This window comes from Dama dama, chromosome 12, assembly GCF_033118175.1.
Source record: "Dama dama isolate Ldn47 chromosome 12, ASM3311817v1, whole genome shotgun sequence".
Lineage (NCBI taxonomy): Eukaryota > Metazoa > Chordata > Mammalia > Artiodactyla > Cervidae > Dama > Dama dama.
In genome coordinates this window covers 57153717-57177553 of record NC_083692.1, presented here as the reverse complement: position 1 = coordinate 57177553, position 23837 = coordinate 57153717, and the positions used below count along the sequence as shown (strand labels likewise).

The following is a 23837-nucleotide window of genomic DNA, read 5'->3' as shown; positions in this document are numbered from 1 at the left end:
GAATTTAACTCTCCCAAGGTTCCAGGGACATCAATTGAGTTCATGAACAAAAAACTGGGGCTCGTTCAGACCTATCTTTTCTGAAGAACTGTGGGGTTAAGCATTTCATTTGCTCCCCTTTACATCCTTGCCCCCAGGAAGTTAGGCAGGGCCTCGTGGCTTGCTTTGACCAGTGAAATGCAAACAGATCAGTTACATCACTTCCAGGACAAAGCATTTAATTGCAAGTATTCATACCACAGTTTGCTATTCTCTGCCTCCATCATCAGCGTGGTACATGTTGAGAGGAAGTCTCTTTCAGCACTAGCCTGTGTCCTCTAAGTGACTGTGACAAGCAGAGCCCTCCTATCAAGCCATGGCAGACACACAGGGTAACAGAGAAATAAACCATTGTTCTTTTAAGTCACTGATTTTTTTTAACTCCATTACAAGTTCATTCATTCTAATAGAGGAAATTAGGGACTACTGTGTATGAAAAAAGGCAAAATGAGGGCTTTTGTGGATGAGGGACTAGAGAAGTGGCAGGCTGAAGGGTAGGCTGTGGAGAGGTTAATGAATAAGTCCCAGTCTGTCCCTACCAGTGCCATAGGCAGTTAGTGTCCAGAGAGTGCTGGGGCCAAAGCAGGAAACTTACATGAGAACCAGTCTTGTGCCCAAGAGATGAGTAGAACCAGAGAACTGACCTAGTCCAAGGAAGCTTCCCAAAATTGTCACTAATAGCTCCAAATGCTCTGGAACAGTCATAGAAAGTTGAGTTCACAGTCTGCATTAGTCCAAGTCTCAAAGAACCACACAGTAAATTGAGGTTAAGGGAGGCAAGAAGTTTGTTTTACGGGATTAAAACAGACAACACCAGTGGAGAAAAATGAGGGGGATGGGTGGGGAAGAAGAGGCAGGGAGGACAATCAAACTACAATAAGTTCAGACTTCTTCAAAGGAGAGAGAAGGGAGGGAGGTATGAAACACCGTGCACTTCCCAGGAAAGTTGTAGCAAGACTGATGGAGACTCCTCAGTCAAAATCACCCTTCAGAGGAGCTGTGTTTCCATGTCTTAAAATCCCTGCCACATGTAGCCTTGGCTGGGAGCAGTTCCTAGAAAATAGGGCCTGATGCTGTGGCGACTAGCAAGGGCTAAACCCTGTTTCCAAGGAGGAGGTCCCAGTGGAGAATTTTCCAAACCCCCACATAGCTGCAACATTATATTTTATACAGCTTATAAAAGTCTAACAGGGAAGAAGGCCAATGATTCCACATAACACGTAGAACATTATTTCGTGGTGATAATAGTACTGCCTTATATTTGTTTCAAGGTGTATATCTTGCTAAGTGCTTTTACTTATCTCCTCCCATTTTAAACAGTCCAGGTGACATTATTCCCATTATAAGACTGGGAAGCTTGAAGCTCTCTAGGACTCCTGACCATGCAGAGGGGAGCTGAGCCTGGCACTCAACCATCTATTCTTAGCCCAAGCTAAACCCACAGTATAATGAAGGCACCTGCTAAAAGTCAGTGTCCTGAAAATGTTTGCACTGTCCTTAAGCAAGAATTAATTTTAGGTCACTTGCTTAAAAGGTACTCTAGAAAGAAAAGTCACTTGAAGAAGGCTCTGTGTTTATTCTTTCTCTAGAGGCAGCATTCACAGGGCAAGAACAGATTTGTCTCTAGCAGAGAAACCCAAGGATGGCTCACAAGATGTCCTTCAGGGGGTGACCAGAGGCTGGAGTTCTCTAATGGCCAGAGCAGCCTGTGTGGCTTCAGAATGGAAGGAGAAGTTCTCCAGCCGAGATAGCTCACTGTAAATGCAGAGGAGATGATCCAGTTTGGAAATGCAGATACTGCAGAGAAAACCCTTGTTAACAGGTAGAAACTCCCTCAACTGGACAACAGGCCTGTTTATGTGGAATGAGACTAGTATATACTTTCCTTTCACGTTAAGAGATATTTTCTTCTCAAAAAGAAAAAACCAAAAATAGTAAAGCAGGAATTACCCAGAGAGAAGGAAAAACCCAGATCATAGTTCCACTCTCTGAATTGGCACAGCTCAGTAAGGAGGGAGAAGCTGACTTCCTGCCAAGTTTCAGCGTGCCAGCAAAAATTAAAGACACCAGATAAAGGCAACCCAGTCCAGGAGCTATGGCACCTGAGATGCAAATAAACAAGAAAACTTTAAGTTCTAAGAAGAAAGGATTACAATGTGTCCATTTTAAGATTGCTGATTACATTGAGACCACTGAAAACAGTGATATTTTCATTGGGTGTCAAAAACACCTAGGAACAAAAACCTTTTAATGTATGAAATTATCTCCCAGGGGAATACGATGTGAACCATTTCCATTTCTACAGTGCACTTGTCCATGCAACTTCCTTCCAGAGTAGGATGGAAACAAATGCCCATTAGACCTCTTTGGGCTTGCTTCCAGCAGAGGAAAATGTTCTGGGTGAAATGGCACCCCAGTAAACCACACTGAACCTGGCTTTTATTTCACACTTAAGAATTGTTTACTCGGAAGTGGAAAGTTGCTTTCCTTTCTTAGCACGAGCAACTGCCTTGGGCAGCCAAAAAGCAAATAACACAGTGGTGGGCTAAAAGGGTCTCTAAGTTCTGGTCCCGATGCTGTCACTAACTGGGTCTTGTTGGACAAGTCATGTAATCACCCACAACCTGTTTCCTTATTTATAAAAGGATACAGTTCAAAAGTTCAAAGACTTTTTTCTCCTCCAGTTGATCTAGGAAGCTTTGAAAGAACACAGATGCCTGGGACTGAATCAGAATCTCTGGGAGTCTAAGTTTTTAAAGCTCTCCCAGTGGTTCAGATGAGGCCACTCCATAGGCCAGTATTTTAGGGTTGACTACACAAGATGTTCAAGATTCCCTCCAGTTCTAAAATTCTCTGATGAGAAGGGAGTAGAAGAGGAGGTCAAGGAGAGGTGTGCTGTGCCACACAGTAGCAGCACCGGCCTCGCTGAGCGCATGTTGGAACTGCAGGCTCTAGTGGGAGGAGCCCAAGATGACCCGAGTAGGACATGGAGCTCGCTTTCCCCCACAAATACATCGGAAATGTAAGCTCTTGGGCCCTATCCCAGAAGCTTACTGAATTAGAATCTATGTTTTAACAAGATCCCTCGTGATTCATAAATATGTGAATGTTAGACAGCTCTGCTCTATCCTACATAATCAGGAGTGAACCCGTGGGTCATTTTCCTGCCCAGTCTCTGTGGCCTGGCCAACCAGGAACACAGGAAAACACGCAGCTTCAGGTGGTAACTCTTTCCAGGAGCCATGCTCCTCAAAGAATGTGATTTGGGGACATTGTCGTCTCACTGTAAGTCCCCTTTCAAATTTGTGGAAAATGCCTGTGAAGGCAAAAGTGAGGCCAGATCGGGAGAGAGCGCTAGTTGGGGGTGGGGGGGGAGGATATTATTCTTCCAGCTATCATCCAGGCAAAATTTTATAAATGAAATTTCTAGAGGTGAGGTTGAGAGTATTGAGAAAGAACATTTAATTTATGTTAGACTGCTAGTCCTTTATCAGGGCAGGGGGAAATAAAATCTGTTGCAGCTCACTTTCTCAGATGTTTGCTATTCTTACCCACAGTTCTGCTCTTAGGGGAGGGGAGGTCTGATTTACAAAATTCAGATAAGGCATGTAAAAAGACAGAGAGCAGGAAGCAGGCGAGGCTAGGCACAGGAGGCTGCAGCGATGGCCCTGGGAGCTGCGGATCCGTGCTTCAGAGACAAAGGCAAGGTTGCCCTGAGCAGATGGAGCCTGGGCACACCCCGCTGTGACTTAACAAGATGTCAGCACAAAGCAGGCATTCTGGCTGGTCACACACACTCCAGCAACTCAAATTCACCACCTCAGACCCCTGCGACCTCATCAAAGATGAGTTTCAGCTACTGCAGGCTCAGTACCATAGTCTGAAACTTGAATGTGACAAGCTGGCCAGCAAGAAACCAGAGACGCAGCATCATTATGTGATGTACTACGAAATATCCTAGGGCCTCCCAGGTGGCTCAGTGGTGAAGAATTCTCCTGCCAATGTAGGAGATGTGGGTTCAGTCCCTGGGTCGGGAAGATCCCCAGAAGAAGGGAATGACTGCCCACTCCATTATTCTTGCCTGGAGAATCCCATGGACAGAGGAGCCTGGAGGGCTACAGCCCATGGGGTCACAAAAGAGTCGAACATGACTGAGGGATTAAGCACACGAAATATCCTGCAGCTTTAACATCAAGATGCACAAGCAAGCTGAAATCTTCAAGGGGCTGAATGGGATAAGTGCCAGGACTAATAAGCAGGTTACAGTTTCTGAGCTGAACTCCATCATCTGACAGAAACTCCAAGCCCACCAGCTTCCCAGCTGCAGGCTCTTGCCCTGCCCTGACCCCATCACCTGGGGAAGCTACAGCCCCTTCACTGCTGGGACTTAGCATAGGCACTGTCCTCCTCTCACTGTCTGTGTTCCCTGGCTCACCTCTCCAAGGAAAACAATAATGGGCATGATGGCGGTACCCACCAGAAGGATGATGGCAGGTGAGAAGTCAGAGAGTGGGCAGCTGAGATGGGGAGGGGAGGGGGACAAAAGGGAGACAGACACGGAGAAAGAGCCAGGTTCATAGTAAGACAGGGTATGCTCAGTTCAGTTCAGTTCAGTTCAGTTGCTCAGTCATGTCTGACTCTTTGCGACCCCATGAATCACAGCACACCAGGCCTCCCTGTCCATCACCAGCTCCCAGAGTTCACCCAAACCCATATCCATTGAGTCGGTGATGCCATCGAACCATCTCATCCTTTGTCATCCCCTCCTCCTCCTGCCCTCAATCTTCCACAGCATCAAGGTCTTTTCAAATGAGTCAGCTCTTTGCATCAGGTGGCCAAAGTATTGGAGTTTCAGCTTCAACATCAGTCCTTCCAATGAATACCCAGGACTGATCTCCTTTAGGAGGGACTGGTTGAATCTCCTTGCAGTCCAAGGGACTCTCAAGAGTCTTCTCCAACACCACAGTTCAAAAGCATCAATTCTTCGGCACTTAGCTTTCATTATAGTCCAACTCTCACATCCATATATGACCACTAGAAAAACCATAGCCTTGACTAGATGGACCTTTGTTGACAAAGTAATGTCTCTGCTTTTTAACATGCTGTCTAGGTTGGTCACAACTTTCCTTCCAAGGAGTAAGCGTCTTTTAATTTCATGGCTGCAATCACCATCTGCAGTGATTTGGGAGCCCCCAAAAATAAAGTCAGCCACTGTTTCCACTGCTTCCCCATCTATTTGCCATGAAGTGATGGCACTGGATGCCATGATCTTAGTTTTCTGAATGTTGAGCTTTAAGCCAACTTTTTCACTCTCCTCTTTCACTTTCATCAAGAGGCTCTTTAGTTCCTCTTCACTTTCTGCCATAAGGGTGGTGTCATCTGCATATCTGAGGTTATTGATATTTCTCCCAGCAATCTTGATTCCAGCTTGTGCTTCCTCTGGCCCAGTGTTTCTCATGAGCTACTCTGCATATAAGTTAAATAAGCAAGGTGACAATATACAGCCTTGACATACTCCTTTTCCTATTTGGAACCAGTCTGTTGTTCCACGCTCAGGACTGACTAAACTGTGCTAGTATTTATGGTAGTACCTGTTGGGCCCCTCGCCCTACCAATGTGCCACCCCCGACTTTGCTCCTACCCTTGACTCCTGGCCTCCCTCCTCTCCCTGTGCAGCCTGAAAGGGTGAATACCTCCTCGGGCCACAGATAAGGCAAGCTGCAGCCTAGAAGTGCAAATGGGAGGCCAGATTAGAAGGGAGCAAAACGTCTAGCAGGTCAACACCCACTGCAATTCCTGGACTCACACACGTGTAATTGACATCCTCCTGTGAGCCTCTCCTGGAACACCCCACCTCCCACCCTGTTACTCCATGCAACCACAATGTTAGCTGGCCCTGCTGCACTGGAGTCCCCATGACTCCCCCTCCTCCACACTCATCCTCCGCTACTTCCTGATGCCCACTCCCACCTGGTTCTCTCCCCTCACCCAAGAAAGAAAGAGGGGAGAGAGGTTGGGGACAGTATGTTTAGATCATGGAGCAGGATGGGGCAGGTGATGACCCGGAATTCCCTTTCTCCCCTTCCCAAATAAAGTTGTTGTTTATTTGTTTATTTGTTGTTTATGACAAGCCGCTAAGTCATGTCCAACTCTTCATAACCCTATGGACTGTAGCCCGCTAGGTTCCTCTGTCCATGGGATTCTCCAGGCAAGAATACTGGAGTGGGTCACTATGCCCTCCTCCAGGGGATCTTCCCGACCCAGGGATCAAACACAAGTCTCTTGATTCTCCTGCACTGGCAGGCAGATTCTTTACCACTGCACCACCTAGGAATAAAGATGCTGCTGCTGCTAAGTCGCTTCAGTCGTGTCCGACTCTGTGCGACCCCATAGAGGGCAGCCCACCAGGCTCCCCCGTCCCTGGGATTCTCCAGGCAAGAACACTGGAGTGGGTTGCCATTTCCTTCTCCAATGCATGAAAGTGAAAAGTGAAAGTGAAGTCGCTCAGCCGACTGTTAGCAACCCCATGGACTGCAGCCCACCAGGCTCCTCCATCCATGGGATTTTCCAGGCAAGAGTAGGAATAAAGATGAGGGTACTCTAAATAAATAAATGCAATAAAAGTAAAAACCAGGAAAAAATTTTTTTAAATCTTCCCGGACCAAAAAAAAAAGTCTTCCCAGACAGAAGAAAATCTTGCTATTTTTTTCTCAAGGAAAAGAAGCTCCCAGTTTTATTCTTTTACAGCAAACTACTGCAATACAATTCTTAGAGAAACCCTAAGGCCCCTGGGTATTGCATGGGTGAGTATTCATTACAAGAAACAGATGATGTTCTTCTTGCAAATATTCCCTCTGCTACTTTGGAAATGTGCCATACTTACTTTCTCTTCCACGCTAAAACTGAACTTTATATGAGAAATTTTTTTGTAGTTATTGTGCACAGAAATTATTCCAGGAACAATGTCTATAACTTGCCCAGCTTTATAAAAGAAAGAAACACCTGGCTAAGAAGGGTAGCACTTTTCATCTGAGGACCCATAAATTAAATCAAAATTTGGCAATCTTGCAAATAGGCTTCCAGGTCGCCTGGCCCTAGAACTGAAGACAAGAAAAAAGTTCTCTGCAGGTCCACACACCAACCTCTACCCTCCAAATCCACCACCCATATCCCAGAACACCTCCACTTACTTTCTTGATTCCCAAGGATAGGTGAGCTAATTCAAAACACTAACATAAATTTCTCAGATCGTTATATTTGGAGATTAAACAGACTGGAAAGTTTGGGAGGGAATCTGGTAGAAAGGAGGTTGGAGAGGAGAGGAGAGAATAACGGACATGAGAGCATTAGGATGGCATTCTGCAGCAGACACCTTGAAGGCAGGGGTCAGGTGTACACAACAGAAAGGCACCATGATTGTTTAGAGACCTGAGGGTCAAAGAACAGGGTTCATGCGAAGCAGGAGAACAGAAAGGTCAGAGAGTATCAAGTCCACACGGCACTCTGCCTCAGTCTTTTGATGGCTGACCCAAGCCCCTCCTCTGCATGTACATGGCAGATTGCTGACCCTATCCTAGACCACTTTTCCTAAGTGGCACTGAGCAGTGTAAGGAATGGAGATGAGAAGAAAGACTCTTACTCAGGCCTTGATTTCCATGGGATCCAGGCCTCAACTTTGGCTGCATCTTCTTTTCTCATTTCAAGGTTTATTTTTTTTTAATAAAGAAAAGTCTAAGTTCTATATGTGTGTTTTACACATATGTACATGTTTAAACATGAGCATTTACATCACAATGACTTGTGGATACCATGACTCTTCCTACCATCTCTCTCACATATACCCATCTCTCACAAAAAGAATAAACCAATAAATGATTTGGCAGTCTTTGATTTAATATTTCCTGAGTCAAGAATCTCTCTACCCGTTGAGGCTGCCCACTTCACTACTTGGCAGCATTTTGAAAAGACAACCGTGTTCCCCTTATATTGAATGAAAATATGTTTCCACAAAGCACTGCCTTTTTGATCCTCATTCTTTCTTCTGGCTCCAAAGAATCTAATTTTCATTCTATGACACAACCCTTTGGATATCTGAAGAAGGCAATCAACTCCTCTTAGAACTATCTGTCACTGTTCTGTGCATTAAGCTATCCATTGTCCACATGCCCAAATGAACTGATTAAATTGTATAAAATTTCTTAGAAAAGCCTGGGCAGACATTCTCCTGATAAATCCAACATGATAATGCTTGCTTACAACTCTTCACCTTCCATTACGCTAACTTCCTTGATTAAATGTCATAACGTGTCTTACCTTGAAATGCTAAAACAGAAGTGTTATAGACCAGGTGGCTTAAACAGTAAGGAGATACTAAAACAATTGTATAAAATTTCTTAGAAAAGCCTGGGTAGGCATTCTCCTGATAAATCCAACATGATAATGCTTGCTTACAACTCTTCACCTTCCATTATGCTAACTTCCTTGATTAAATGTCGTAACGTGTCTTAGCCTGAACTGCTAAAACAGAAGTGTTACAGACCAGGTGGCTTAAACAATAAGGAGATACAGAAGGTCCTCTTCCAGGTTGCAGACTGCCATCTTCTCACTGTATCTTCACAGGGCAGAAAGAGAGAGAGAGAGCTCTCTGGGGTCTCTTTCATTAGGGCACTGCTGTTGCTGCTGCTAAGTCACTTCAGTCTTGTCCGACTCTGTGCGACCCCATAGACCGCAGTCCACCAGGCTCTTCTGTCCCTGGGATTCTCCAGGCAAGAATACTGGAGTAGGTTGCCATTTCCTACTCCAATGCATGCATGCAAAGTCGCTGCAGTCATGTCCGACTCTGTGCGACCCTATGGACAGCAGCCCACCAGGCTCCTCTGTCCACAGGATTCTCTAGGCAAGAATACTGGAGTCGGTCACAAGGGCACTAGTCCCATGAATGAGGTCTACACCCTCACGACCTGGTTACCTCCCAAAGGCCCCACCTCCTTTTCCCATTACATTGGGAGTTAGGATTTCAACGTATAAATGCTAAGGGGACCCAAATAGTCCATGACACCACCACAGTATTTACATACTGCCTCCTTCTGGACTTGCTTCTACAACTCCACACTGAAGTAGAACCTCTTTTTTCTTTCTGTTTCTTTTTTATTTCCACAGCACTAAGTTTCATTAGGAATTTCATTAAGGTTCAATCTCCAGGGAGGAGAGAGTCACTTAAGGGGAACAAAGCCTCCCCAGATCTCACAATGAACCACCAGCTCTATCTCTGTGGTAGGATTGCAGACCGCTTCCAGTTGCCGATCAGTATAAGGATGCAGCTTTGGTTCCACACATAGGCAGGTGAGTGGCATTCTCCCCACACCCAAAACATGAATGTCATGAAGGCCGTGAAGCTGCGGAGCTGCTTACGTGTGAGATTCCAAGAAACAGGCATGGAGGACGCGTCCACACATTTCCTGCTATTCACCCCAGTTCAACATCAGGTTTGGGTGGTCCCAGTCACACCATGGATCCCTCTCCTGCTGTGACCTGTCAGAGAACTTCAGGTAGTCACCATATCCCATGCCATCACCCAGCCAGGGCTCCTCATCTTCCACCTGCATGTTATACTTCTTGGCTGTAGCAACTTGTTCTTCTAGGGTCTTGGGATAAGGCCCTGGGAGCATGTCCTTCCTGATGTAGGAGTTGTCAATGCTCCCAAAGACACCATATTTCACCCTGCCCTCTATAGCCCTCAGTCTCACAGGACCATTCCCTGGCCACTGCCATCTTCATCTTCTTCCCTGGAAACTATAGACAACAATCCTAAACCAAATATCTACTTAAAATCCTATGGTTCTAATTCAAGTTTGTGGGTTTTTTTCCTGACAAACAGATGAACATGATTAGCAGTGCTCTCTTTCCTTTAATGAATTAGATGGAACATTGATCACATTATTTTTAAGACTAGTGAGTCTAAACCTTGTAAGTACATTAGAATTACTTGGAGAGCTTTTAAAAATCATGATACCCAGGCCATATTTCAGACCATTTAAATCAGAATCTCTGGGATGGAAGTCAAGCATCAGTATTTTCAAGTACTCCCCAGATAATTCCAATATGTATCCAAGGTTGAAAACCACCCAGAAGGGGAAAAAAACGGAGGAAGAGTTCTATGAGAAAGGCCAGTCAATGAGAAATGTAATGAGAAATGTTTTGGCCGAACGATTTGATGGCTGGTTGAATGAATGGTTGGGTGAGGGGAGGGAAGGCATGATTCTTGATGTGATTTAGGATTTAGACCTAAGTTGGAAAGGATGTGAAATTCCCATTTTCAGAGCACAGGGGAAGAACTTGGCTGTAGAGACCTATACTTGTCCCTCACCTGGGCCTGTTCAGAACCTCCCCTGGATGGGAAGATCTCTCTGTCTCCTTTCCCCTCCACTGACACTTCAGGTCCTTCTGCTGACCTCTCTGCCTGCCAGCTTGAGGTGGCTTCCACAGCTGCCCTGCTGCCTCCCTGGAAATGGCAGTCCATGTGCTGTGTGGTTCTCAGGGTGGCAGGCAGTAGGAAGAAAGGAGGGAGATTTCTGCCAGTGCCTCAGTGATTATCTGGCTCATGCACTACAAGGGCGACTCCTTTAGCCAAGACTTCTGAAAGTCCCTGTATTTTCAGCTGGCACTCAACTCCTTACAGGAAGCCGGTGTGATCCACTTCCCAATCTATGTAACATTTGTGCTTTGCACAAAGCAAGAAGGAGGGTCAAGAGATGCATGTTGAATAAATAAATGTGACCCCTCTTCTTTTTTTATAGCACTCATAACACTTAGGTCTGCAAACCTGGCTAGACTGAAAACTTTGGGTGTAGTTTCTTTCCAGTAGATTCCAGCATCTATCAGGGGGCTCTCAATAAATATTTGCTAACTATTGAATGAATAATAAAATAAATAAATATTTCTTTTGAGTCTCACAATACCCACTGTGAGAGTAACCCCAGAAACATTTGGTTGATTGATGTTAATCCAAAGCAACGAAGTTACAAGAAAGTTAAGACCTTGCTGAAAACTGTAGTGCCCTAAGTCTCCATTATTTCTCTGTTTCCAGCTCACTTGTGATATTTTGAGAATTTTCTCAAATGTAAAGCAGCATCAGAAATGTGCATTAGGTGTGGAAAAGCATTAATAAAGTGAGTGGATGTGTGAATTAAAAAAAAAATAAACCATGCAGCAAAAGAAATTGCAGATCACTATTTGATAGTGGCCAGTAACAGGCCATTTCATGCTGCTCCCTGTCTCATGGCATATGTGCAAAAAGTAAACAAAGGGAGAGGCATGTTTTAAGAAAGATGGTAACGATAACCCTATATGCAAGACAGAAAAAGAGACACAGATGTATAGAACAGACTTTTGGACTCTATGGGAGAAGGCGAGGGTGGCATGATCTGAGAGAACAACATCGAAACATGTATATTATCAAGTGTGAACAGATCGCCAGTCCAGGTTGGATACATCAGACAAGTGCTCAGGGCTGGTGCACTGGGATAACCCAGAAGGATGGGATTGGGAGGGAGGTGAGGGGGGTTCAGGATGGGAAACACATGTAAATCCATGGCTGATTCATGTCAATGTATGGCAAAAACCACTACAATATTGTAAAGTAATTAGCCCCCAACTAATAAAAATAAATGAAAAAAAAAGAGAGATAATGACTCATTCATATGCTCAAAATACTAATGATAAGTCAAGAGAAACTGATTAAAATAAAGAAAAACAAGTGCTTTTAAGACCTATATATTATTGTACAAAACTACTATTAAACTAGACTCCTCTCTGTTGAGGATGACGGCACTTTGGTTCCTGACATGCATGGGAAGTCCCCAAAATGCAGGTTAGCTTGCATCAAAGGTTAACATTCATGGAATCCTAAAGTTAGAAAGCCCCTTAAACAATCAACAGAGAGATGCTCCTTTCCCTTCCACAGGCCAAGCATGTACAAAGATATAAGAGAAAATCAGAAAACCTCAGAATATTGTTTAACATTTTCTTTGGAAGTATGCCTCACTCCCTAATCAGACCTACCTTTTTTTTTTTTTTTTAAATAAAATTTTTTTGTTTTTGTTTAACCAAAACCCATGTTGCCATTTAAACCTATTTCCTCATTTGGTTCTCAGAAGCAATGGAACACAAAAAGTTAATTTCTTCTTCATGATACATCAAGTCAATCCAAATAACCCTAAAGTATTCAACTTTTTTCTTATGACATCCATTGTTTGCCATCTTTTCCTAAACTTCTGAATTAGAATTACATTCTGAACACTAAAATGCTAAACCCTAAAAAATATTGAGATGCTTTTATAATAACTAAGGACAAGAAAAAGGAGCAATGAAATGTACTGTTATATGTGCAATAAAAAAAAGATGTTTCATATTATTTACAAGAAGTTAAAACCCACACAAGAGATTTTGCCTAATAGATAACAAAATATTTGATCAAACTGCAGGAAATTAAAGCAGTACTATCCCGGGACAGGTATAGATGAACAGATCAACAGAATAAAATAGAGTCCAGAGAAGAAAAAAATCAATTAATGCTACTACTACTAAGTCATAAAGGTGCCCAATGACAGTACATTCCTCTTCTGTGCCAGTACATCATATAAACCATCTCCATTAAACCTCACAACCTCAGAGAATAGGCAGAGCTAGCACACAGCAAGGAGATCCAGACCTCTCTTCCCTCCACTCTGTGCTCTAAATGAAAAGCACCAGTGCCTTCACTTTGAACAGGTAACATATAAAACTGTACAAACAGCATTGGAGCAATTCGATTAAAAATGTGAGGGCAAATAAAGTGAGATTATTTCCTCACATTAAAAAAAAAAAGTTAGGTGAAAAAAAAAAGTTAGGTGGACTAAAATCTGAAATGTAAAAAATAATAATAAAATGTACTGTTAAATGGCGCTTCCCAGGTGACACAATGGTAAAAAATCTGCCTGCCAATAGAGGAGACACAAGAGACACGAGTTTGATCCCTGAGTCGGGAAGATTCCCTGGAGTAGGGTATGCCAACCACTCCAGTATTCTTGCCTCGTAAATCCCATTGACAGAGGAACCTTGCAGGCTACAGTCCGTGGGGTCACAAAGAGTTAGACACAACTGAACCACTCAGCACACTATGTTAAAAATAGAACAGTTTTTTAATTTATTTATTTTTAATTGGAGGATAATTGCCCTACAAAGTTGTGTTGGTTTCTGCCATACATCAACATGAGTCAGCTATAGGTGTACATATATTCCCTCCCTCTTGAGCCTCCCTCCCACCTCCTACCACATTCCACCCCTCTAGGTTGTCACAGAGCACCAGGTAAGCTCCTTGTGATACACCATACTTCCCACTAGCTATCTATTTTACATATGGTAATGTATATATTTCAGTGCTTCTCTCCCTCTGTCCACAAGTCTGTTCTCTACGTCTGAGTCTCTTTCCTGCCCTGCCCATAGGTTCATCACTACCATTTTTCTAGATTCCATATATATATGTGTTAATATACGATATTTGTTTTTCTCTTTCCAATTTACTTCACTGTGTATTAACAGGCTCTGGGTTCATCCACCTCACTAAAACTGACTCAAATTTGTTCCTTTTCATCTGCACCACAACTTCTTTATCCATTCATCTGTTGACAGACATCTAAGCTGTGTCCATGTCCTGGCTACTCTGAAGTGAAAGAAAGTGAAAGTTGCTCAGTCGTGCCTGACTCTGCAACTCCATGGACTGTCGCCTGCCAGGCTCCTCTATCCATGGAACTCTCCAAGCAAGAAAACTGGAGTGGGTAGCTGTTCCCTTCTCCAGGGGATCTTCCCAACCCAGGAATCAAACTGAGGTCTCATGCATTGCAGGCAGATTCTTAACCAGCTGAGTTACCAGGGAAGCCCTGGCTATTCTAAATAGTGCTGCAGTTAATAACACTGAGGTACATGTGTCTTTTTCAATTGTGGTTTTCTTAGGGCTAGAAAAGTTTTACAATCTGTTCTGTTATAATCTGAGTGAAGAAGGTAATCCCTAGAATGGCATCAAGTTTGGAAACCAAAAAGGAAAGTTGACACATTTGACCACTGGTACAGAAGAATATACTCTAAAGAAAGTTAAACAAATCTAGAAAAACTCTTGTAGCATATATGAGAAACAAAGGGTTAATATCTTTAGTTATAAAAAGCACTTACAAATAAATATGAAAAGTATCAACATCCCTATTAAAACTGAGAGAAGGATATAAACAGACATTTCGGAAATGAAGAAAGATAAATTGCCAATGTGAAGTTGTTGCTCAGTCATGTCCGATTCTTTGCGACCCCATGGATGGTAGCCCACCAGGTTCCTCAGTCCATGGAATTTTCCAGGCAAGAGTACTGGAGTGGGTTGCCATTTCCTTCTCCAGGGGATCTTCCCAACCCAGGGATCGAACCCAGGTCTCCCGCACTGCAGGCTTTACCATCTGAGCCATAAATATATACGAATAAATCCAATTTAAAATCAAAGATATAAGACACTGAAAATACCTAGGCTAGGGAGAATGTGTGAGCAGAAAGAGGCATTCTCATACACTGTGGATAGACACAGAAATTGGTACAAAGAAAGATATATTTTTTATGCAGGGATTAAAGGAGATGAGTTAAGTAATCTCTAAGAATTTCAATCTAATTGCCAGCATTCATTGGATCATAGGAAATGCAAGGGAATTTCAGAAAAAAATCTACTTCTGCTTCACTGACTACACTAAAACCTTTGACTGTGTGGATCACAACAAACTATGGAAAACTCTTAAAGTGATGGGAATACCAGACCACCTTACCTGCCTCCTGAGAAACCTGTATGCAGGCCAAGAAGCAACAGTTGGAACCAGACATGAAACAATGACCTGGTTCCAAATTGGGAAAGGAGTATGTCAAAGCTGTATATTGTCACCCTGCTTATTTAACTTCTATGCAGAGTACATCATGCCAAGCTGGATGGAGCACAAGCTGGAATCAAGACGGCTGGGAGAAATATCAATAACCTCAGATATGCAGATGACACCGCCTTATGGCAGAAATCGAAGAGGAACTAAGGAGCCTCTTAATGAAGGTGAAAGGAGAGTGGAAAAGCTGACTTAAAACTCAACTTTCAAAAAAGTAAGATCATGGCATCTGGTCCCATAACTTCATGGTAGATAGATGGGGAAACAATGGAAACAGTGACAGACTATTTTCTTGGGCTCCAAAATCACTGCAGATGGTGACTGCACCCGTGAAATTAAAAGACACTTGCTCCTTTATTTTTTGACACTTGCTCCTTGAAAGAAAAACTATGACAAACCTAGACAGTACACTAAAAAGCAGAGACATCACTTTACCAACAAAGGTCCATATTGTCAAAGCTATGGTATTCTTGGGCTTCCCTGGTGGCTCAGTAAAGAATCCGCCTACAATGCAGGAGACCTGGGTTCGATCCCTGGACTGGGAAGATCCCCTGGAGGAGGGCATGGCAAACGACTCCAGTATTCTTCCCTGGAGAATCCCCATGGACAGAGCAGTCTGGCAGGTTATAGTCCATGGAGTTGCAAAAGGTCAGACATGACTGAGCAACCAAGCACAAGCACATGTATGGATGTGAGAGTTGGACCATAAGGAAGGTTGAGTGCGAAGAATCGATGATTTCGAACTGTGTTGCTGGAGAAGACTCTTGAAAGTCCCTTGGACAGCAAGGAGATCAAACTAGTCAGTCTAGAAGGACTGATGCTAAAGCTGACGCTTCAACACTTTGGCCACCTGATGAGTAGAGCCAACTCATTGGAAAAGACCCTGATGCTGGGAAAGAGTGAGGGCAGGAGGAGAAGGGGGTGATGGAGGATGAGATGATTGGATGGCATCATCAACTCAATGGACAAAAGTTTGAGCAAACTCTGGGAGATAGCGAAGGACAGGGAAGTCTGATGTGCCACAATCTGTGGGGTCGCAAAGAACAACAAGAATATCTAGATTCTTTCTAGATTTGAAGTTCTAACAGTCTTTATTTATCTGAGTTGTGCCAATGCTGTATAAAGGCTTTAACAATCAATAAAATATATTTTATAAAAAATATTATTGAAAAAAAAATATTATTGAGATATGTTTCCCTATCCAAAAGAAATTTTGAGACTTCTGTGACTCATACAGAAAACTTATGTGTGTTAGTCAGTCATGTCCGAATCTTCGCAATCCCATGGACTATAGCCTGCCAGGCTCCTCTGTCCATGGAATGCTCCAGGCAAGAATACTGGAGTGGGTAATCATTCCCTTCTCCAGGGAATCTCCCTGACTCAGGGATCGAACGTGCATCTCCTGCATTGCAGATGGATTCTTTACCACCTAAGCCACTAGGGAAGAGCACCCAACATTTACCAAAGAACAGTATGCTTAGGATGCAGAAGCACTGGAAATGCTAGAGGCAGGTAGGAGCCAACCAGACAGAGGAAACCAACACATAAATAGACAATGATACTCAGGGCAAAAAGCTTTCCCAGAGCTATATGTGTGGGAGCACATGAGATAGGCATTTACACTAGTCTTGGGGATGAGGTGAGTTGCAAAGATTGGTCTTAGGCATCAGCTCCCAAAATGGGTCTTACAGGTGAGCAAGCTTCAGACTTATGGAGAAGGGATGCCTTTATAGGGAAGAAAGCAACATATGCAAAGACAAGGGGGCACTAGAAAGCATGGTGAGTCTTAGGACCTATTCATGTCTCCTGAGACTGCAAGAGATGGACAGCTAGGAGCCAGACAAGAAAGAAACAGGTTTTACATGTCATCATGAGAAGCCTGGATCTTATTCCTATAACTGTAAACCATCAAAGAAGTACCCTAACAAGATCTGCACTTGAGAAAAAAATCCCTGCAGGAGACTCCCACTTCCACTAAGATAGTAAACTGAAATAGCCAGAAAAAAACTCCAGATACAAAAGCACAAAATGGATTAAAGTTTTAAAATAAGCTTAGAAGTATAGTCAAAAATCACGAAAGGCTATGTGAAATCTCTAGATACCAAACACAAAGAGGGAACTGAAAATTCAAGTCGTGAGAAATTCTCTGAAATTCACTGAGAAAGGATGGGAAATTTTGGTTTATTTCAGGGACTCAAGGGTAACTGACCTCAGGAGAGGCATGGGCCTGGGAGGAGCAAGGAGTTGGAGTGAATCCTCTTTAAAGAGATTCCCCGTTCAGTGATCTCATCCTTACTCACAGAGTCACCAGCACTCCACTTCAACAGTGCTTCACTTTCGGCTTATGTCAATAATTTTTTTTTATCCTTACTGGGTCAGTCCACTATCAGCATACTAATATGCCATTATCTCGAGCATCTTTAAAAATCCTTTCGTTGACCTCAGTTCCCCGGCCAGCTACTGCCCCATTTCCCAGTTTCTCTTTGCAACACATCTCCTCAATAAAATTGCTCTAGTTAGCACTCAAAAAATCCCAGGTACGAAAACTTGAAATGGTTTTCGTATTATCTCTTAAACACACACCAATCAGGCATCATCCACACCCTTCACTAAAACTGCTCTTGTCAAAGTCACTGTGAGTTTCATCTTGCTAAACCCATGACCCTTAGTTTACACAACCAGGCAGCATCCCTGACATAGGCAATTATTCCTTTTCTCAGATACACTGTCTTTACTTGGTTTTAAGGACACCACATTCTCTTGGCTACTTTGCTAGCCACCCCTTCTTGGTCTCTGCTGTTAATTTTCTCTTCTCCTTCAGTCAATGCTGGAGACCCCCCAGAGCTCAGTTCCCTTCTCATTTCTATCTGCACTCACAACCTTGAGCATCTCCCCCAGTCTCAAGGCCTTAAAAATCTAGTGTTATTCACGGTTCTCCAAGAAGCAGATGCTAAGATGGGATTATATGTGCAAGAGATTCATATGTTGTTGTGAAGCATAAAGGAAGCAGGAGTAGGCTGAGAGAGGTTTCCGATCATGATGATACCTGTGCAAAGAGAAGAGGAAGGAAGCAGGTTTGGGTAGGAAGAGTCTCAAACTGCAGCTCAGTTCCCAAAAAGTTTGACTAGGTTAATGGGAAGTCCTTGAGCCAAAGTTTCCCATTAGAGTTATCCTATGACCTTCAAGAATGGGCCAGCACTAGTACCCAGCTGTGCTCCATCATGGCTGGAAGAACCCAGAGGACATAAGGCTTCTGTGTGAACATAGTGGTGGGTACAGAGAGGTTGTCAGGCAGCTATACTTCCCTCAGCAAAAGATCTGAGTGGTCCATTCCCACAACGGCTATAGTCCACCCTTTAACCTGCATAGATCTATTTTTCAAGGTAAGTTTGGGCCATAGTTCCCATGGCCTCCAGTCTTAAGGGAAAGCTTAGAGGAGGGGGAACTGATGGAGTAGCTACCAGGGCATAACTCCCTCCTCCACAATTAGTCTAAATTTCCCTCACCCTCAGCTATCACCTTAGCAGGTCTAGGTGGCTTCCCTGGTGGTGTGACCCAAACCTTCATTCCTGAGGCATCTTCTCAGGTTGGGCACGTGTCCATTCACAGTTACAAGCAGCCAGAGATCACCCAGAGGCTCCCGAGTGGATCATCTAGCTCCATGTGTGTTCCTCCCGCCTCCTTGTATAACAGCAGCTCTACTTCCTGGTGAGACAGAGGCAGCTCTTCTTGCCTACTTGACCCTGGACACTCCCCTGGTAAAGATGAGCCTCTTCGAAGGACCAGGATCTCTAACCCTGCCAATTCAAGAGCTGCAGGGTCAGGAAGGACAATACCTCCCAGTGGATCATCAGGAGTGATGGAAAGTGGGCGGGGAGGGGGGGGGTGCCGTGCGGGGTGGTGGGTAGGCGGGAATCACTCATGCTTCTGCTCCTCAGGTCTCCAATCCATATATTATTTCACCTGGGGACCCAGTGCCATACAGAAGTCTCTGACACATGTTGCATCCAGTCTCTCATAGTATTATGTCTGAACTGGGCTGGGGCTTTAGCTGTGCCTTTGGAAGACTGTTTCAGAACTCTCTGAGACCTTCTTCTTCTGGGGCATATGGCTTGTGATGCAACCAATGGTTCCCATGGACATGAGTTCACTCCCTCCTGTTCTTTACTGTGATATGAGTACCCTGTGCTGTATGCGATCCTATGCCTGTGGATTGAACATTCTATAAACCCCCAAATAAGGGTGCTGGATAAGGCTTGTTCTATGGGCAGGAAAGGCAAAAAGCATGCCCATAATAAGCATCTATCCATGTGAAAACCAATCACTGATCCAGGACGAAGGGAGTCTAATGTAACTGACTTGCCACCAGGTGGCTGATTAATCTTTTCAGGAAATAGTACCATATCCAGGGGCTCAGCACTGGTCTCTATTGCTAACAAATCAGACTTTCAGAGGCCACAGTTGGTAAATCAGGTCAGTAGCCCTCATCTCGATCACTGTGGCCACTCCAGTCGTATGCCCATAAGACCAGCTCTGGGGTGGCTGATGATGAAGGCTGCCTACAACTGGCTGATTGACAACTGGCTGAGTCAATCTGTCTACTTGGTTGTTCAGAGTCTCTCCCATGAGGGATCCTTTCTAGTGGGCATTACAAGGGACACAAAGATCATTACACTTCATGCCCACTCCCACCAGTCCATCCATTCATCTCTACACCAGATTTCCTTGTGTCTGACTTTCCAGTACATTTCTTGTCCAGACAGCCAAACCACTGGCCACTGCCCAGGAATCTATGTGCATCCTCACCTCAGGCCACTTCAGCACAAAGTAGATGACCAGGTGCACCTCTCACATTCCATCCATTGGGAAGATTTGCACCCTCTGAAGTCCTTCAAGGTCACTGACAAATATGGCTATAATTTTCAGCTTACGTGATATTCCCAGCCAACTCATTTGTAAACAAACCTGGGGTTATGCCCACCATTGCATGGTCACAAGGATCTCTCCATATGGCCACAAGTATGAGCTGAGGGAGGAGCACCCGTGCATCTGTCAGGGTGGCATGGGGCTCTGGACTATCTGCTCACACAGTTTATTCATGCCCTCTGGTTCTTTCTGGTCTTGGTCCCAGATGTACCATTGCCCTCTCACTAGATGCTGCTGCTGGGCACCTTTGACTTTAAGACTTCATGGATTTGATGGCAGGAATCTTAGTCATTTTTGTTCACTGATTTATTTATAGTACTCAGAAAATGCCTGGTATATACTAAGAGTACAATAAATATTTATTAAGGAAATAATAAAAATGAATGTAATAGCAAAGAAAGAAAAAAATTTTAAGTTTTCAAAATTTAGTTCCTTGAAAAGACTACTAAAATGTCAATATAACTTCAGTAAGATTTATTAAGTTAAAAAGGGAGACAGTAAAATAAATATTAGGAATCAAAAATAAGACAGAGGTACAGACATGGTAGTTTTAAAATTTAATCAACCACTTCTCATCTTTACTCTTCCAAACCACCTTTCCTGAACTGCTAATTATTTTCCCTGCATCCAGCCTGCCCCCACTCCCAGTCTATTTTCTACACACTACCAGAATTAGCTCTTTTTTTAACTTTTTACTTTAAACTAATTTTAGACTTACAGAAAAGTTGGAAAAAATAGAAGAGTTCTTCTACTAAACTTCTCCTCATGTTACATAAGCATAGTACAATTATCAAAACTAATTGTACCAATTAACATTGGTACAATACTATTAACTAAACTGCAAACCTTATTCAAATCTCACATATTTATCCACTAGTGGTCTTTTTCTGTTCCAGGATCTTATCCAGGTACCAAATTACATTTAGTTGCTATTTTTCCTCAGTCTCCTCCAATTTGTGACATTTCCTGAGTCTTTACATGTCTTTTATGATCTATACACTTTTGAAGAATTACTGAGCAGTTAAAGAAGTAAATTATATCACATTCAGAGACAGAAAGACATTAAAATTTTTTTATGTTTGTAAATGTGAAAGCTTGGATTTGGTAACAATTCCTATAAAAACTAGCCAAAGCAGACTCAAGAAGAAGCCTGAATAGGCCTAGAGCTATTCAAAAAACTAAAATCTATCTTCCAAAAAAAAAAAGGAAAGAAATAAACATTAGGTCTAGTCTAAACATTAGACCTAAACATTAGGCCTAGTCTATAAATGTTTATAGAAATAAACATTAACTCAGTCCTATAAATGAGTTCAAGCAAAACGTTAAGAAACACACAATCTCAAGCTTTTACAACTGTTCCAATGAGTCAAAAAAAGGGGGGTCAACTCACCCATCTCTTGTTATAAGGCAAGTAAATGCTTGATACTAAACCTAGACAAGAACAATAGGAGAAAATAAAAATCTAGACCAGTCTCCAAGTGAATAGAGAAGCTTGATTCTTTCCGATTTGTGTGAGTCCAAAAATATGATCATCTCAAATATATAGAAAAAATATTTGATAAAAGATGTATAGCCTTTTAAGAAAATCCCTTAGCAGGCTAGAAATACATGGGAATTTTCTTAATTTAATAAGAGTATCCACCAAAAATCTAGAGCAAATTAATGATGAATCATTAGAAATATTTCTTTTCAAAAAGGAAATAAGACTAAGATGCTTGCTATCACTATTTCCATTTAACATTTTACTGGCAGTCCAACGGAAAGATGAAAAGGCATGCTGATTGGAAGGAAAGAAATAGAACTGTCATTACGCACAGATGGTATCACTCTTGTGCAAGAATTCAAGAGACTCAATGGGTAAACTATTTGAAATAAGAAAGTGGGCCAATTTTAGAAAATAAGAAACAGATCTGACGTGGTGGTTGAGTAAGAGAAAGAAGAAATAAAGATGATATCTTGTGTTCCAGCTTGAGGAGATATGTAATGTGGTACCATTTACTTAGATTGCTAATTCTATAGGAAAGTGAGCCTTGCGTTAGGGTAGAGCCATACTATGCGGGAAGCTTCCAGGAGAAATTACCTATATCCCTAAATATCACCAGAAATACAAGGAGTAGGAGGAAACTATGGTCAGAACCTCTATGGAAGAGATCACTACATGTGGTTGTACAGAATATTCAGATAAGCCACTTGAGATTCCTCTCCCTGTGATGGAACATTCTAATAGAGATGGCAACTCATTGGACTGATTCCTAAGGAGGAAGGTTCTGATTAGCCACATGGCCTTTGCTTTTCTTAAGGGGATATCCAAATTTGGGACCAGGCAGATTTGGCCAGGGAAATAGAAGCTGGAGCTCTGAAACACTAGCAATTTTTTTTTATCCTTCCTTTCAAAAGCTTTCAGCCTCTATTCTAAATAAAGCTTGAGGAGGTTAACTAGATTTATTGTGGTGGTCATTTTGCAATATATATGAATCATTAGGCTGTACACCTGAAACTAATACTTTATAAATTATACATATAAATTATACAATCAATCAGTCAATATTGAAAGGGTGACATGAAGGCTCACCACTAGCTAAGAGGCTCATGTGCCTCAGTCTCAGGCTGGCTGGCAAAAGTCAATGAGTTCAGCTCAGTATTGATGAGTGAAATGTGAAGACCTCAAGTAGTTGGTTGGATATGTGCATCTGGAGCCCGGAAATGCATATTTGAGAGTTATCAGTATATGAAAGAGACTTGAAACCATGGGCATGGATGGATGGATCACGTAGAAAGGATATAGAGAGCAAAATGACGAGACACACTCGAAGAAGAATGCTGAAGAAGAGATACTGAGAATGTGTAACCAGAGAAGTAGGGAGAAAACTATGGCAGTACTTCTTTTAATTGAAGCATAGCTGATTGACAAGGTTGTGTGAATTTCAGGTATGCAGCAAAGTGATTCAGCTGTTTACAAATATATGTATATCCTTTTTCAGATTCTTTTCCATTTAGGTTATTAAAGGATGTTGAATACGGTTCCCTATGATATACCATAGGTCCCTATTGTTTATCTATTTTACATATAATTGTGTGTGTTAATCCCCACTCCCCCTACCATTCTTTCCCCTTCAATAACCATCAGTTTGTTTTCTATGTCTGAATCTATTTGTTTTGTAAATACGTTCACTTGTATCATTTCTTTTAGATTCCACATATAAGTGATACCATATGATATTTGTCTTTGTCTGACTTAGTATGATCATCTCTAGGTCCATCACAGCAGTGTCTTGAAAGGATCCAAGACAAGAGGGAACATAAATGAGAAAATGCAGATCAGTGACAAACATTTACAGAGTGAAAAGAGCTCACTGTCAAAGCCACACAGGCAAATCAATCAAATCCAATTTACTCTTGTTGAATATGGTGATTTTAAAGCAGTAAGATTTTACTTTGATGGCTGCATTTCTTAATTCATTTGTTCACTCATATTTAACAAAGACCCACAGTGTGCAAGATTTGTTCTATTATCTCTCTTTCCTTCTCTCATATTCAGCCAAATTTAAACTCTCTCAGTTATTTTCTGAGTTTCTGAGAACAGGCATGGAATATATAAACTTTTCTTTTTTTACTTGATTAATTTCTAAACAACTTTGACTCAGCACTTCATTTTTATGTGTGCTAAAATCAAATAGCTTTTCTGAGGTTTAACCTCCAGTTTTCTACATATTTCCCCAGTGTTTTGTGTTTATTAAAAACGAATGAAGAATTCATGTGCTCATTCTTTTGCTTTTCCCATGTCATCTTATTTTAGAACCACCTAAGTGAAAAGACCCTGATGCTGGGAGGGATTGGGGGCAGGAGGAGAAGGGGATGACAGAGGATGAGATGGCTGGATGGCATCATCGACTCAATGAACAAGAGTTTGAATAAACTCCAGGAGTTGGTGAT

General features: G+C 42.6%; 1 long non-coding RNA gene and 1 pseudogene across 3 annotated transcripts in view; one reads left to right on the top strand and one right to left on the bottom strand.

Moving 5' to 3' along the window:
* The window catches only part of LOC133066363 (uncharacterized), a 158205-nt gene that overhangs the window by 116513 nt on the left and 17855 nt on the right, over positions 1–23837 (bottom strand). The gene's annotated exons all lie outside the window — the stretch shown is intronic.
* Positions 3797–4537, top strand: LOC133065861 (TLE family member 5-like; annotated as a pseudogene).